This window comes from Oryzias latipes, chromosome 20 (assembly GCF_053564925.1).
Source record: "Oryzias latipes strain Hd-rR chromosome 20, Olatipes_Hd-rR_3.1".
NCBI lineage: Eukaryota > Metazoa > Chordata > Actinopteri > Beloniformes > Adrianichthyidae > Oryzias > Oryzias latipes.
Window position 1 is genome coordinate 29,585,570 of NC_136256.1, and position 13,484 is coordinate 29,599,053.

The following is a 13,484-nucleotide window of genomic DNA, read 5'->3' on the forward strand; positions in this document are numbered from 1 at the left end:
GGTCAGAGGAAAGTGGTCACGCTGCTCCAGGATGACAAACGAGCAAGAGTAACTCAAGTAACGATTTGTTAAAACCAATTTATGCAAAAGACCATCTTTGAATGCAAGCGGCGTTGTTTCCTAAAGCAGATGGGGAACACTGCAAGTCTCTGTTTTCCGCCGAGAGCAGGAAATCCGGGCTGCAGGCCCGGCAAATCCGGCAGAATCAGCCACGGCGAGATGAGGGACGCATGGAAGAGCTTCCATCTCCAGAAATGATTCCAACGTCTTTCTACAAGACCTTTGCTCTAGAGATTTACAGTCTCAACCATTTCCTCATTATCGCTGAATTACCTTATCTTTAATCAGTTTGGTTCCCTCTCAGCTCATTCATTTGCTGATGTCAGACCAGGTTTAAGTTACCTTGGCCTTTAAGTAAACAGCTTTTTGTAACCCTCTTCTAGTTTGGACATCATTAATGAGAAGATATCTAATCTGAGCTGGGAATGTGAGCAAAGAAAACATCTCCTCCTTTAATGATGACTGTGCATGTTTGCAGAGATGGGCTCACCGAAGACTGTAGAAGAGAAAATAACAGCCAGATGTTTGATGCATTCCAATGAGAAATGTTTTTACTGTCGGTAGCAAAAAAACAAAGATTTGGATCAGTTCCCGGATCGGTTCGTGGTCCGGACGGCTCCGGATGCTCCACAGGTGACAGGAGGGGTGCCGGGCCTTTGAAAGCCACGTAACCTTGATGCTCGTAGGCCACATTAACGCCGACGTGAGAAGCAAACACATTCCCAGCTCTGCCCTGGTGATGTGTGTCTTCCAGCTTCAGCACAGCCCGCTGCCTCCGCCATTTGTCTGTGTCCACAGCAGTCCCCCACCCACCCACCCACACCAGCAGCTTGAAATGAGATTCACTCGAGTGCATAATCCCTCAGTTCTGCTTCGTTGTGATTAATTGACCAAATATCTCCCATATATGGATGGTCCACAGTAGCAGCTTTCATAATTAAAAAGGGAGGGGAGAAATGGTGCACCGCAATGATGTCCTCGCAGGTTTATCGCTGGCAAACGTGTCTGAGAGCAGCGCGTTGTTATCTCTAAGTATCGTTAGAGGATCTTCACCAATTAGCCCCCCTGGCAAAATGATTTACTGACATGTCATTAAAAAGCCGTCAGGGAAATGGACATCATGCAGAGAAACGGCCTTAGGATCGATATCCCAGGCAGCTCTGGAGCGCTGTGCCCCCCGCCCGCCAGCCTTCCAGGAGAAGACTGTGTTGAGTTTCACACATGAAGACGTTCTCTCATCAGAGAAATGATGTTCTCCTTATCAGAGTCATGGAGGGCTGAAAAGTGTTCATGTTTTCATTTTACGGTGTGTTTTTTTACTTGTCCAACAGCTGAGCAGACAGATGACAGCTGAAAGCCTCTCGTGTTGGACAGAGTTTACTGTTACAACAGGGGTCAGCAATCTTCTGACACACCACAGGTATATTTGAATAAACCCCTTTGGTAATTTAGACTAAACAAAATTAATCTTAATTATATGTCTAACAATCTTTGTTGGACCAGACAAAAGAAAAGGAGGGAAGATAAATGGGATAAATATGTTCTGATTCATACCTTACTTTTCTTCGAGATGGCATGAGGTGCCTGATAATTAATAATTTAATGACATAGCAGACCTCTGTCAGTAGGAGGTACATTGCCCTTTTTAAGCACTTAGACGTGCAGTTACTTTTTTGTCCGAAATTCTGATCACTTTCGACTAATGGGTGAGTGGATTGGACAAGCATTTCACTCGATCTTTCACTCTAAATGTAGAGGTGTGGCTATTCTTATTAATAAAAACATCCCATTTGTAATGTCCAAAGTTGAAACAGACTCCTCTGGGCGCTACTTGATTATCACAGGCAGATTATACAATACACCAGTTGTCCTAGTTAATGTCTATGCACCACACTGGGACAACAGCTGTTTCTTCCTAAATTCTTTTGCCAAAATCCCAAACATGAACACTCATCACTTAATATTTGGAGGAGATGTGAACTGTTTACTGTCACCTAGTTTAAATCGTAGTTCGTCACGATCTGCATCCCTGTCCAGTTCAGCTATTCAGTTACAACGCTTTCTTAATACAAACGGCGTTGTTGACACAGGGTGATTCTTAAACCCCAAATCTAAAAGTTATTCTCTTTTTTCTCCAGTCCACGGGACATACTCCCGCATAGATTTCCTCTTTTTGGATCAACTGTAAAACTATCAAATGAATGAACTCAGTAGGGGTGGGATCACATAAGCTGGCCTCTTCCCGCTCCTTTTCAAGCAATAAATCAAACTCTACTTATACCTCAGTTAATGATCACTGTATTTAATTAAGCATATATGATTAAAGTGACATTTTGTTTTTTTTTTTCTGTCTTTTTAATCTATGCATTTCATCATTTCTGTAATGAGTTTGATAAATTCTTTATTGCTTTGACTACAATGCTTGAAATAAATCAATAAAATCAAAAATCAAATCAATAAACGGCTCCTCTCCCTGGTTACAAAGTGTGAATGTTACAAACATGCCTGTTGGCTCCAAAAATGTTCACATAAAGCAGGTAAACATGGACACAATACAACTAAGCTCACACATGCATGCTTATGCATTCAGACTGCAGGTGTTGACCAATGTAGCCAGGGGGTATTTCCTGTTTGGAGCGCCAGGGGGGAGGGGCCACTCAGTCCAGTTCTTACAAAGGGCCAAAGGTGTGGTCATCTGTCCCACTCTGCTGCACTTCCTGCAAATGACATTCAGTGGATCTGCAGCTTTTTGATGCCCCAGAGTGTAAATATGAAGAAGCCGATAGCTTAATGTGCAGTTTTGGACATTAAACTGTTTGTTTGCCATTAGCAACACTTGCTAGTCACTGAAAGACAGACTCTCTTCCTTCACAATGACTGCAGTCTGCAGAGGATTTTCTGGCTCATCAAATTTTCAAGTCCACTCTCGTTTTGTTGGACAAATGTGTTGGGAGGAACTGATTGGATCATTTTATATCCCTCCTAGAAAACTTAGCTGCATTGAAGCTAACTGTGATTAAGTTTTTCTTTCATCTGCAGTTTTTTATTGATCCCTGAAATGGAACAAATAAGGGGCGGAGCTATAAACACACCCTACCCAGATTGTTGTGCCCCATCAACCCTCCAGAGGGGCAATTTCCTTAAAGGCAGTTGTTTTTTGTTTTGTTTTTTTAATAAATAGTTCACATGGAAATTCAGCCATCACACATAAACAGCTGCGTCTTATGATGGGAAAGTTTTTTTATTTTTTACTTGTTTGCCTTGTTTACATCTAAATCATGTTGAAGACCCACAAATGCTGCACGTTTTTGCAGCATTTTTCTGATGATGGAGGACATAGATAAAGAAAATTGAGTTTAAAATGTGCATTTCTGAGTATTTCTTTACTCAAATCGTTGAGAATCAGCAGCAGAAGAAAAAAGCCATCTTAAAAAAAGATCGTATTTGTGACGTGGGAGGGGGCCACAGGCTCCCTGCTGCCTGCAACATGAAAGGAAATGGGGGGCGGGGTTACTTGTGCTGATGAATCTTTCTGAGTCCTCGCACCGTCTCCCACCTCTTTCATGCTATTTAGTGACGCTCCGCCCCGATGGCCACCGGCTCTGCTGTGATTGGTTGAATATCAGGGGGGGTTGTGTGACTGTTCTTGATTGGTTCTGCTGAGAAGCACCACTCACCGTCATGTCTGTGGACAGGAACACGTCTGGATGTGTAGACACAGAAAGGTTTGTTTTAAACTCTTTAGGCATCTTTTCATCCACGGTTGACCATTACTGCTGTAAAAATGGCTGCAGCTGTTTGATCAGGAGCTTCTGCTGTTCAGGGAAGAGCCGACAGTGACGTCTGTCCATCTAGTCCACCTCTGTTCATTCACTCCAGACTCCTTGTTTGACATCAGGATTTCTGAACGTCCCCAATAAAACGTCCCAAATCTAAACGTGGAAAAATACTTAGCACAGAGGTAGAGCGGTCAACCTCTGAATGGAAAATTGTAGGTTTGGTTCCCGCCCTGCATGTCCATGTGTCAGTGTCCTTGAGCAAGACACTGAACCTCACATTGCTCCTGGTGGTTGTGGGCTGGCAGCAGAGTTCGGCACACACATCAATGTGTGAATGTGTTCATGAATGAATGGGACTGTATAGTGCTTTGGGCCTTTAAGAAGGTAGTAAAGCACTATAGTATGGGTATACTATGTAGTATATCATACACCAATTACCAAATATACGCATGCAGTACACCAAATGAAGGGGAAAAAACTCAGCTGTAAGCTGGTGGAGACACGGCTTCATCTGAAAAAGGAGGACAGTTCTATCATTCATGAACTGCTCTGCCCCACAGACCTAAGCCATTGTCCAATCCCCGTTTCTGGTTAGTGGCAAAGTTTTGTGTCCACAAAGTAAAATTCTCCACAAACATTTTTTGAGTTTTTTCTCCAACTGATTTAATTAAAATTAGCCTGGACATCCAGAAAGAAGGATTAAGGATTGACTAAAGTTTGGGGAGAGTCTGTCATGGAAAAGCTTTTGGAAATTCCAGTGCAGAGTTACTCCTGGATTTCTGGCTTTCAGATAAACGACATGATGTTTCACTGCTCATTCAAGCAGCGTCCTTACTTCTTCTAGATGAGCAGTCACGTGCTTTAAAAGTGCTAGAGTTTCAAATCACTACTGATGGAAACCTGCAAACGTTTTCTTCAATATTATCTTTACTTCTTTCTTGTTCCAGAAACATCTATTTATTTAAAACCGATTGAAACCTATTGCAGACGAACCTCAATGACACATCGGCCTCCAGATTCTCTTCAGATATAATTCACCTCTAAGTCAATGTCAGCATTTTAAACATTTGAGGTTCAAGAACTTTGACTTTTGTCTTGTTCGGCGGAGCAGAGTCTGGAAACCTGTCTGCAGTTTAAAAGAGACTTATTACTTTGTTTAGCATACTGAGCACATTTCCTTTGGAGGGTTTTAGCCGGCATGCCAGCTCTGGAAGTGGACCAGAGGCACACTTGTTTTGGCAGGGGGAGCGAGGCTTGGATGAGATTGAGGCTGGAGGCAACGTGCTGAGGAGCTGCTGATGCCTTCAAGACCCCTGTCTCTCCGTGTTCACTTCCTACTGACTCATCTCGCCCCTCGCCTCCTCGTCTCTGATGCCTAATCCGTCTCCTGCGCACACACACTCTTTCGTTTCCACCCTTTCCCCGACCCCTCGCCTCCATTCTCTTTGCTCCTCCCTCATGGATTAATTGATGGACGAATGCTAACAAGTTGCACTCTCTGAATCTCTCCATCATGTCCGGGTCCCGAGTGTCCTCCATCCCTCACTCTCGTCCTCCACTTGCCCATTTCACCACTGTGTTCATTATTCATTTATTTTCCCTGCGGACCTGCAGAGAGCCAAAGCATGGCTGGATTCATAAGCAAAGGCAACAGCTGGCCCAGGGGTACCTGAGCGACGCGAGCGTGAGTTCTGAGAAGCCAGTGGCGGGAACAGAGTGACTGACGGACAAAACCAAAGGCGAAGACGAGAGCTCTAAATAATCATAATTAAAAAAAGACCAATGAATGAAAAGCTGAACTTTAATCAGATCTGAAGAACAAAGCAGGAACGTCAGGAAACGTGGAGAAATAGAACAAAATACAGAGGAACGGAAAGCAAATTACAATCAGTGGATAAATAGTTTGAAAGTCAGAAGTGAGGCAGAGACAGGAGGGAGGCAGTCTCCAGAGGTGACCGTGAAGCATGGCAGCATTTTGTTTGTAGACAGGAAACAACGGAGCTGATGAAACTGGCAGTCAACAGCTCAGCATCCGGGATGCAGAGGAGGTCTGCTGTCTGTTTCTTCTCATCGCCTCAGAGCGGCTAGACAGCCAAAATTCATTCCTGCAGCCATGCCGTAGTGTCGCACACATGAAGTTCCTGATATCTCTGCCGTGTTCTCGTCATGTCTGCTGCTCCGTGACAGCCTTGAGTTCTCTAACATTTTTTCCCACTTGTTGTGATTTTGGGAGATTATTCTGGGGATAACTTGGGATTCTGGTGTTCCAACCACAGACATGTAGGAGCTACACCAAATGGATAATCTGCCATCCCCCAGAGGATTCTGATTCACAGCTTTAGCCTTCTCTGATAATTGGAGGACTGGCAGGACCAACAGTGTTTCTTCTGTCCTGGTTAGAGCAGGTTTAGGAAAATAGCCCCCAAAAGAGCAGATGTTATAACTGTTGTTTTTTGGTCTGGTCTGCTTGAGTCTTTGCTTCTAAGGGGCTTTTGAACCAGGACTCCAACCCACCAAACACTATTCAAATCCTCCTTCAGGCTGGTGGAAACCATCTGATTGGATTTAGAGGAATACAATCGTCAGATTGAGAGTCTAAACCATTTTCTGTTTTATTTCTTCTGCTTGGCAGTTTTCCCTGAGATTTTTTTCACCCCAAAGCTTTGGCATTTAGGCTCTTTTCTGAAGTTAAACTGAGAAAAGATGCAAAACTCCATGTGTCCATGTTCTTCTAACAGGAACTGCAGTTTTTTCATTTGGTGTTTCTAGTCATGTTCCAGTTTGTTTTGTAAGTTTTCTCCCACCTGCGTCTGCTTCATCATTTCAATGAGCTCAACTTGTTTTTCTGCAAATAATTGCTTTTAATCCTATTAAAGTTTGAATATATTGCATTTTGCTTGCGCTGTAAACGTCACATCCCACCATCCACGGTCAGTTTATGACCTGACAAGATCTCAGGGGAGACGGGCCTACTGTCGAGGGACGCCCTCAGGAAAAGTGTTTTTTTATGGATGCAGATGCAGCTCGGAATTTCATCAAACACTCAATAAAAAGAGGTTCAAAACAAAACATGTCTCTTATGAAAAGGCTTAAGGCGTCAGTTTTCATGATGAAGGAGTAGTTCATCACAAAGAGATGCAAGTCTCTGAATGGATTGAAAAAATATGCTTTTTGTTTTTAAAATGAAAGTCTAAGCTGTAATTCTGTATGTTTCTAGTCAGAACTTAGATGAAAAAGTTTCAGATTTACATAAAATATGCTGAATTGTTGTGCTGAGGAAGGCCAAATAAGTAAATGTGTCTTAATCTTTCACCCGCCTTTTCTCACCAGACTAATTAATGATGATGAGATTCTTGGTGATACAAAACACAGCTGAACTCTGATTGACTAAAAATCTCAAGCAGGAAGCCTATTAAATGAGTTTTTAAGGCAGCAGGTTTGAGTTTTCTGATTCTGCTTCCAATGAAACAGGATCTTCCTCTTTGTTTAGCAGAGATGAAGCTCAGAACCTCACAGGATGCTCTGGATCCTCTCAGACGACATCGTTATTGTTTTTTTATGTACAAAAATGGAGCAAAAATTAATAAATGAAAAGATGACTTTTTTTAAGGGAAAAAAAAAACAAATACGGAGACTAAAGTGAGGCTCATTCTGTAGAAAGATTGACCAAAATGACAACCTATGTTAGTAAGGACAAATGATCAAGTTTTCTTTAAATCTTTTTCTTCTCTTTTTCTTTCAGGTAAAACGTTTGGAAGACGGTTAACCCTTGTGCTATCTTAGATGACCCCCCCCTTCCATTGACGTGTTCATGACAAAGGTGGATAAAGGTGGAAAGATTTCATGTAATCCATGGACACCAGTGAAGATCACAAATCATTGAAGAAAAAAGGTTCAGAGCTCTGTCTAGTGGGTCTAGATGACCCAACTCCCAACGTTAAAGTGCCTAGGATAGCGCAACGGTTACAGTCAGATTTCTTTGATCAGATTGTCTCTGCTGGATTTAGAGGAAGTTTGTTTTTTTATGTACCGAATGATTCATTAAATTCACGTTTTAATGATGAAAAGCCAAAACAAAACGTTGAGGTGACAAAGTTTCCCGCTCCTCTCTCTCCTCTTGCAGGCTGTGGTGATACTTCTTTGTATTCAGCGGGACTCTGGCAGGGTGAACGGTGTCTGCACGTGCGTGAGAGCGCGCGCGTGAGTCTGAAAATGAGGAGGGGATAACGTATCACTTCCTGATCACTATCTCATATAATCACGTGTTAACAGAGGGAGACAGGAGCAGAGGATGAGGAGGAGATAATAGGTGGTGGTTTGCTGTGTGTGGGGGGGGGGGGGGGGGGAGGGGCGTGCTCAGCCGTAGATTGATCTGAAATCCGACCAATCAGGCCTCTTCATGGGTCTGCTCCGCGCAGCAGCTGGGCAGGATTGGAGGAGAGATGCGCACACACGCACCGGCTCGGCTCCGGTTGCTCATGCACGTGCGCGCGCGCACACGCTCGGAGGAAAGGACGGTGCGGGCTCTGCGAGAGCCGCGCAGTGGAGCTTTGCCCCGAAGAGGATGGAAGCGGCGAAGGGAGGAACCTGAGCGGAGCACCGAGGAGCAGGCACGCGCTGGAACTCTGAGCCGCCGCCAGGCAGCCAGCCGTCACGCGCGTGAGGCGCACGAGGACAGGTGAGAGAGCAGAAGTTTCTGCGTCTTTTTGGCTGCGTGCACCAAGTTGCTCTTTGCGTCTGTGCGCGCGGCTGAAAGAGGCGGACGTGCGCCTCCGCAAACGCGCTGCTGCACTGAGTTGTGGGCTTTCTGATTGCGCGCGCGCATCTCACTGTGCCCCGTTAAATTGGGCTCTAAACAGGCACGAGGGGGCGAAGAAGGGCGGGGAAGAGGACGGGGGGGCTGTTTTGGCTGGAGCTGTATGCTGCATAGTTTGATGACAGACGGAGCGCGTGTCACAGCGGGAGTTGGAGGCTTTGCGATGTCGTGCGCGTGCCGCACCAGTGGAGCCAGACTGGAATTTTCTGACTGCAGCCTCTCTTCTGGCGGGAGGAGAACCAACGCCGAGGAGCTCCGAGCTTCGTCCTGTCTTCTGCTGGCTCTGAAAACGCTTCCAGCTCGTGTGGAGGTGCAGGTGTCAGGTTAGGACGCATTGCGCGCAGGCAGACAGGTCGGCGCGGCTGCCAGAGGCGCGCACTCCATATTTAAAGCTTCTCACTTCTCAGAGGGAGTGAAGGAGCAGCGCTGAGAAGCAAGAAGCTGCATGGAGGATGGGAATGTGGGAATGTCAGAACACTGCAGATGGGACACAAGTTGGATGCTTCTCCTTCATCAGGGCCTCTGGATGAACACTCAGACCCTGAGGGTCACCAAATCATCTCCATCCCCAACAGATTATTGATATTTGTTTAAAAAACACTTGATGGTTGATGTAAAGTGTGGCCCCTAGAATCCTTCCATGTTCAAACAGGAATGTTTGACCTTTCTGTGTGGGGGAGGACTCAAAGACCCAGCCCGTTTTCATATTTCTGATTAGATTTCAGCACCAAACCCCGTTGATGATTTCAGATCTGACCTGCAGCTCTCACAGGGGGATAAATCCTCTCTAAATCCATTTTAGTTTGACCCTACAAGATTAGTACAGTTCTCCAAAGATCTTCTGCCAGCTCCACACACGAGAAGTTCTCAGTAAGCTAAAGTTGATGCTTCGTTACCTTCAGAAACCATCAGACGGATGGTTACCGCCACCGAATCTGTCCGAGCTAAATGAGCCGGCAGCCTCAGCTCCAAGGAAGCCTGAAGAGTTGGACCTTCATCTTGAGATGTGGTGTTCTGCCCAGTCTGTTCTGGCAAGTGGAACAATCTGGAACACATGCAGGTTATTCTCTGATGGGGGTGGGGGTGGGGGGTGGTTATGAAGGCAACTAGTTAGCAGGTTAAATTCAATCCAAAAGATCATCTGATGGAAAAAAGGTCTCAAGTTGACTGAAAAGGCCAAAATCCACCTGATTGTACATTGATGCAGAACTGGTACTAATTACATAAGCTGATAATCGCCTCATTATTGACTGTTTTAATCCTGAAATATAATATTTGCATCATAAAGAGATCAAAGAGCCTCCGATCATAAACATCTTGAATCTGATCCCAGTTAGCTGCTCTTATTCCAAAGCGTGTTGTCTGGTCCACCGTTTCCATCTTGCTCAGCTGCAGAAAAACCAAATTTGCATTTGAAAGAACGCTGCTTGCCGGGTGATAATGGTAACCTTAAACGTGTTAATTACCCGGATCTCTGACAGCAGAGGAAGAGACGGCTCTGCAGTGTGGTGTCAGCTGAGGTGTGAGCTCTCCGCTGGCAGCAGAGCCTTCTCGGTTTGAAGCAACAGCAGCCTGCAGAGACACATTCAAAGTGCTTCTTAATGTTTCATCATCGCAGGCATTTGGTCTACCTGCTTTAGAGGAGGCTGCATTCAGGTACAGGACTGCTCTGCCATTGGTACTTAGAAATCCTCTTTTTGATTGGCACCTGTCATCAAACAGCCCCACCCTTGTTCCCAAAGCTTCAAATAATTCTCATTAGCTTCACATCTGAGCAAACCTTTACAAAATACTGGAGTGTCTGTTTTTGAGAGAGCAGCCATGTGGACCTCTGGGGAGGAAATGAGGTTCAAGCTCTGCTGCACAAAGTGAAGGTTGTCCTCATCATGTTTGAAAAGGTAGATGGTTTTTTTCTTATGAGAACACATATTCGGTCTGAATTGGCATGATTTTACCCTCCTGCTGTCTGATTCACTACCCAGAAGCCTCTGCTGCAAGGAGAAACAATCATTTTGACCTCTGCAAATAAGCTTCTCTGCTTTACATTTATGTCAAACCAGTCGCAGAAGAAAACAGGGAGCATCCAGGATTCCTGGTGCATGAAAATCCCCTCCCCAAATGCCTGCACTGAATCCAATAGTTCCCGTCGTATCACGGCAGACTAGACAGGGATAAGAACAGTGGATTACCATTCCAGCAGCTCAGTCAAAAGGTTTTCAAAGATGAATCACGCTTCCCTTCCAAACATACGCGTTTGCTTCATGGCAGCCAAACAACAAGTGGCCATTGACTGGCTCAGTGTGCCAGGCAGCCACACAATGCAGAGATAGCTGTGAGAAATGACTGCTCTGAAAAGAGGCCTGTCAATGATCTCCCCCTGAATCCAGGAAATGACAATGTGGAATCCTCTGCTGCTTCAGAGGCAGCACCCATGATCCGTGTGGCTCACAGTGGAATCTCGCTTTGCTTTCCTAATGGAAGTCTGAGCATGTTGACCATCAAACATGCTTCTTCAGATGTGGAGTGGAATCTTTGGTGAAGAGATGTTATTTGAAAAGAGATTTATTTATTCATCTGTTCTGCTAATCCAGACTGGATCCCACTGTTGTTTTTTCAATGTGAAGTCATCTCCAGAATATTTATGAATCTCTTGCAAATACCTGCTGAGTTTATCTCCTAACTAATATCCAGAAGTGACCGTTGGTACAGATGTGCCACGTTTGTTTCACTCTGATCCAAAGCAGTTTTCTCTTGACAGAATTTTACATTAGTTTGAATCAAAGCCCCTTGAATGAAATGTTTAATTTTAGTCGTAATGTTCAAGTTATCTAAAATTCAGTAGAGTTTCAGTCACAAAAACTTTGGAAAAGATCAGAAACTTTTAAAAAAGGAACTTTACATAAAGCTTAGGAAGGTATAATCGGTCCTTCCATCCATCCATCCATCCATCCATCCATCCACCCTTCTGTCCGTCCGTCCATCCATCCATCCATCCATCCATCCATCCATCCATCCATCCATCCATCCATCCACCCACTCATCCACCCATCCACCCACTCATCCACCCTTTTGTCCGTCCGTCCGTCCGTCCATCCATCCATCCATCCATCCACCCGTCCGTCCGTCCATCCATCCATCCACCCGTCTGTCCGTCCGTCCGTCCGTCCGTCCATCCATCCATCCATCCATCCATCCATTTCTGAACCCGCTGAATCCCTTTTGGAGTCGTTGTTGGAGCCTATTCCAGCTACTGTTGAGCAAAGGGGGGCGGGGTCACCCTGGACAGGTTGCCAATGTCACAATGAAGCTTAAACAGCATAAAATATTAAACATTCTTTATAAAGTGTATCCAGAGGCCAAATTCGTTGACATTTTTCAGTTTAATCACAGAGAAGCAACATGTGAGAACGGTTTGTTCTCTGATAACCACGAGCAGGTGGACCATGCCAGATTCTCTGTCCTGATTGGTTCTCTTTGTATTTCCTCCCAGGTTCTATTACTAACAGCTGCTCTGATTGGATGCCATCACCGCTTTGTTGTCATTCGTTAACAAAAATGTAATTAGCTTTGGGTGACGTTTTCATTCAGGAGTGGCGGTTTCTATTCAATTACCTTTTGTTTGTTGTCTGTGAAAACTTTGGAAAAAATGTCCAACAAGCAAACAAACACTGTGCAGATGCCAAATCCATGTCACCCGGGAAGTGACCCGGGAAGTGACTCGCCGAGGCGACTCTTAAAGGGAGACGCTGAAAGAAAACCCCCAAAAGTGACGGATCTTCATGTCAGTGTTTACTCCTTGAGAATAAATCCCTGTGATGCTTGTGTTTGGATTATTTAAAGGCAATTAAGACCCAAGCTCTCTTGAAATTAAAAGAACTATTATTTTGCAAAACCATCAAGTTTAGAGCAGAAAATCGTGTAAACCGGTTCAGGGGGGGCGGGGGGAGCATGATGTGACCTGTTCTTTGAGAAGAAAAGGCCGTCATGAGTGTGAGGATAAAGCCAAAGCTTTGGTCACAGACCGTCGTCATCAGCTGCAACAATGGAAAGACATTTGGAAACGGATCCCAATCAGGAGGAGAAAGCTCCACGTCTTACTTTGTCTTTTCCTGGCCCCTCCCCATCCACCACCTCTTCTTCTTCTTTTGTTTTTTTTGAGTTCCATTACTTACTGTGGGACACAGAACAGTATGCATCACGCTGACATTATTGCACTCTGGGTTTCTTCACTATGGGTGAGAGCAGCATTAGAATGATTCATCCCCTACTCTCTGTCAGTGACGAATGGCCAACAAAGCATTTCCTTTAAGAGCTCTCAGCACTATAAAAGGAAGTTGGAACGTGGGCAGGAGTCTACAATACTCTGTTGTGTCACGGCGTTGTGCCGCTGACCCCCCCAAACATACAAACACCACTAAACGTTACAGATCTACTATAAACTCAATCTTAGCGTAATCCTCCACAGTGAAATGAATGTTTTAGGGCTAAGAAAGTCTGATAATTTAAAGCTTCTCCTGAGTGTTTTCCACCAAAAAAAAGCCTGGTTGCTAAGAGTAGCTCTGATGTTTCCATGTTCAACTGTGTTAAAGCACTTTTATGAAGCAGATTCAAATATGTATTAAATATTACAACTAAAACAAAGTGCTCTATTTAAAATGCAGAGCGTGAAGGAAGATGGACAGTCTTCATCGTGTGACTTTAAAAGCACTGGTTAATAAATAACACTTTATGAGGAGGAATAATACATTTGCTCTTCATTTGAGTCGATGAGAATATTCTGTCTGAACGTATGTTCGTAGTTGACGGACAGACTTTGCAGAGCCTAACAA

At 44.6% G+C, this 13,484-nt stretch overlaps 1 protein-coding gene across 3 annotated transcripts in view; it reads left to right on the top strand.

Annotated features, from left to right (window-relative positions):
- Positions 1-13,484, top strand: part of LOC101174782 (cadherin-18) — a 180,722-nt gene that overhangs the window by 67,340 nt on the left and 99,898 nt on the right. The window contains exon 1 of one of the 3 annotated variants that reach the window (XM_023950139.2): positions 8,262-8,517. The exons of 1 other annotated variant lie outside the window; for it this stretch is intronic. The gene's annotated coding sequence lies outside the window, so the exon portion shown is untranslated. Of the gene's footprint in view, positions 1-8,261; positions 8,518-8,759; positions 8,979-13,484 lie in introns of those variants that run through there. One more of the 3 variants, XM_078938766.1, reaches the window with a different exon arrangement.